This window comes from Sus scrofa, chromosome 1 (genome assembly GCF_054392235.1).
Source record: "Sus scrofa isolate SSC_HxYL_T2T_F1_AM1 chromosome 1, Sscrofa_HxYL_maternal_Yorkshire_Landrace_v2.0, whole genome shotgun sequence".
Taxonomy (NCBI): Eukaryota; Metazoa; Chordata; class Mammalia; order Artiodactyla; family Suidae; genus Sus; species Sus scrofa.
In genome coordinates this window covers 276,780,676-276,783,872 of record NC_139383.1, presented here as the reverse complement: position 1 = coordinate 276,783,872, position 3,197 = coordinate 276,780,676, and the positions used below count along the sequence as shown (strand labels likewise).

At 36.1% G+C, this 3,197-nt stretch overlaps 1 pseudogene; it reads left to right on the top strand.

The window, feature by feature from the left end:
* Nucleotides 1-965: 965 nt before the first annotated feature.
* On the top strand, nt 966-1,901 carry LOC146407247 (olfactory receptor 1J4-like; annotated as a pseudogene).
* The last annotated feature ends 1,296 nt before the right edge of the window (nt 1,902-3,197 follow it).

Here is a 3,197-nt window from a genome sequence, read left to right as displayed (position 1 = left end):
ACATGATTTGCCCAGTGTACTAAGCAGAATTAAAATAAATGTGTTGTTTTGAGAGATTAAAGCATGTGAAAATCTTTTGTATGATATATAAATATGAGACATAAACTTTTCTTAGAAGGAGTTAGGAATATTTTGGAGAAGTTTGCTGACATAAAATTGCTTCTCTGGATCTTTGAAGTACTGATGGTATAATTTCCATGCTGATTTTTTAAGAGAATGGATCTCTTTAGACAGACCAATGTTGTGATTCCACGTGTTGCACTTAATTGTGTGTATCCTTGCACTTTTGAATAATATATACCTTTGTTTTCTTCTGATTAAAATATGTGTAAGAATATTTGTTAGGGCTACTGGGAAGTTTTAAATGCATGTAAAACACTTGGAAGAGTGCCTGGAACGGTTGACATTGGTTTGGAAGTATGGATTGGACATTTTTGATAAGAGGTATGTTCAGTGGCTCAAAACGGGTAGGATAGAGGGATCTATACTGAAAGAACATGACATAGCTTTAATAATTTTCTTCAAATGTAAGGATTTCATTTTTTTAAGTGGAAATGAATGCTTGATACATCTCCCCTGGTTCCTCTTTCCCATTTTCATCTGAGCAAATTACAGAGGTGTGAACCTGGCTTGATGTAAAGGTGTAAACTTGAACACAGAGAGTTCTCAGTTCCTGTTGACTCCTATGTACTCACTATGGGAGAAAGCAGTTGTTCAATAATTATTTGTTGAATGAAGAATAAATGTCCATTTTTTTTTGGAAAAAGACTTGGTTAATGTGAGGTTTTGATGTATTATTGGAGCCAGAATTGGAAAGACTGACTCATTCACCAAGAATTAAGAGAAATTAAAGGGAAAGTTAGGAAAAATTAAGACCTTATGGTACAAAGTATATGACAATAATCTTATGGCATGTTTGTTGACACTTCCCACTTTCACCAATTCCCAGCCAAGGCAAGAACAGCATGAGGAGGGAGAATCAGAGCAGCCTGTCCAAGTTCCTCCTTCTGGAGTTCCCCATCCAGCCAGAGCAGCAGGGCATGTTCTTTGCGCTATTCCTGGGCATGTACCTGACCACGGTGCTGGGGAACCTGCCCATCATCCTGCTGGACCGTCACCTCCACACTCCCATGTACTTCTTCCTCAGTCATTTGGCCCTCACAGATGGCCCCCTTTCATCTGTTATTGTTGCAAAAATGCTGATGAACATGCAGACTCAACAACAATCCATCCTCTATGCAGGGCGCATTTCCCAGATGTATGTTTCCATACTTTTTGTTGTCTTGACAATTTCCTTCTCACAATGATGGCTTATGATAGGTATGTGGCCATTTGTCAGTCTCTCCACTACAGCACCATCATGAGGCAGGAAATATCTGTCTCCTTATTAGCTGTGTACTGGTTCCTCTAGTGTATCCCATTGCACACCCTCCTCTTGGTCCAACTGTCCTTCTGTGCAGACAGCACTATCTCCCACTTCTTTTGTGACCTCACTGCCCTCCTGAAGTTGAGCTGTTCAGACACCTCCCTCAATGAGCTGGTCATCTTTACGGTGGGAGGATTGCTTTTCATCCTGCCTTTGAGTAGTATCCTGGGCTTGTATATTCGTTTAGAGACTGTAGTTCTGAGGGTTTCTTCCATCAAAAGACTCTTTACAGTTTGTTCCACCTGTGGCTCCCATCTCTTTGTGGTGTCTTTATACTATGGGACAGTTTCTAGTGTTTACTTTTTTTTTTTACTTTTTCTCATCATCATGGGACACCAATGACAAAGACATAATCACTTCTGTCATGTATGCAGTAGCTACTCCCATGCTGAACCCCTTCATCCAGAGCCCCAGGAACAGAAACATAAAACAGGCCTTAGAGATATTTGTCAATAGGGCTAACTTCTTGAAGTGACAATCTCTAAATACTCTTATTGCAGTCATAAGCACAATGGGATATATCTTCTAAAATTATCATATGGTTGTAAACTCTGTAACTTGAAAAGAATATGCATTCATCCTTCATATATAGTGTTGATATGTCAATAAGGCTCAGTTTGTTACTTGAATTGTTCATATTTCTTATCTTTAATTTTTCCTGCCTTTTCCTCTCTCACAAAATAAATGAAATATCCTATACAAAATATGTCACATAATTGTGATTGTGGTTTTGTCTTTTTCTACTTTTAGGTATGTAAGTTTTTGCTTACATATTTTTTATACTATGTTATTAGAACACATTGATTTAGCATCATGTTCTGTTCCTTGTGGACTGATTCTTCTCTGTAGGATGTGCTGAAATTGGCTTGCATTGCCTTCAAGCTAATATTGAACATCTCTTTTCAACTCCACAGTCAATGACACCATTTTGGTGGATTGAAATCAGCCACAATGGGCATAATTACTCTGTGGAAAGTGGGAAATGCTACAAAGTCATGCTCTCCTATGACAGGCAGACTTTTTGTATTCATTGAACAGCACATATTTATAGTTGAGGGAAGCTTTCTCTTTAGCCATGACTCCTACTCTCATATCTCATTTACTTCCTCTGATATTAGTTTAGATATGTGAGCTTTCTTTTAGTTAGCATTTACATGCATTTCTTTTCCAACACTTTAACTTTCTTATGTCCTTATATTGTGAAAGTGTTAGTTCTTAGCAGTGTAAAGTTGGATTTTGGTCTTTTTATGTGGGTTGACCATCATTGTATTTCTGGAGAATTTGATCTATTAACATCCCATATAACCATAATGTATTCAAATTTATGTTTTCCATGTTTCTATATTTTTTCTAATTAATACATCTTATTTCATTTTTATTCACACTTCTCTTTATCCATTTTGATTAGGTAAACTTATATTTTGCTATTTCATAGACCCTCAATTAACTTATTAATCATACATTATTACTATTTTATAATTATTTTCAGTGGTGTATATAGAGATATGACTTTACTTTTTCTTAAAATATTTTCTTTTTTGGTATAATGTGCTACCCAACATGAAATTTACCATTTTAACCATTTGAGGTATACAGTTAGGTGACATTTAGTACATTCATCACTGCCATTTTATTCTAGGGCCTCAAAAGGGAACTAGTGAACATCAATGCATTTTAGTACTTCACAGCTATGAATAAATAATGATAAAGATACCTATGAATCAATATGGAAGGTTTTCCATGATTTATTATTAAATGGAAAAAATCAATC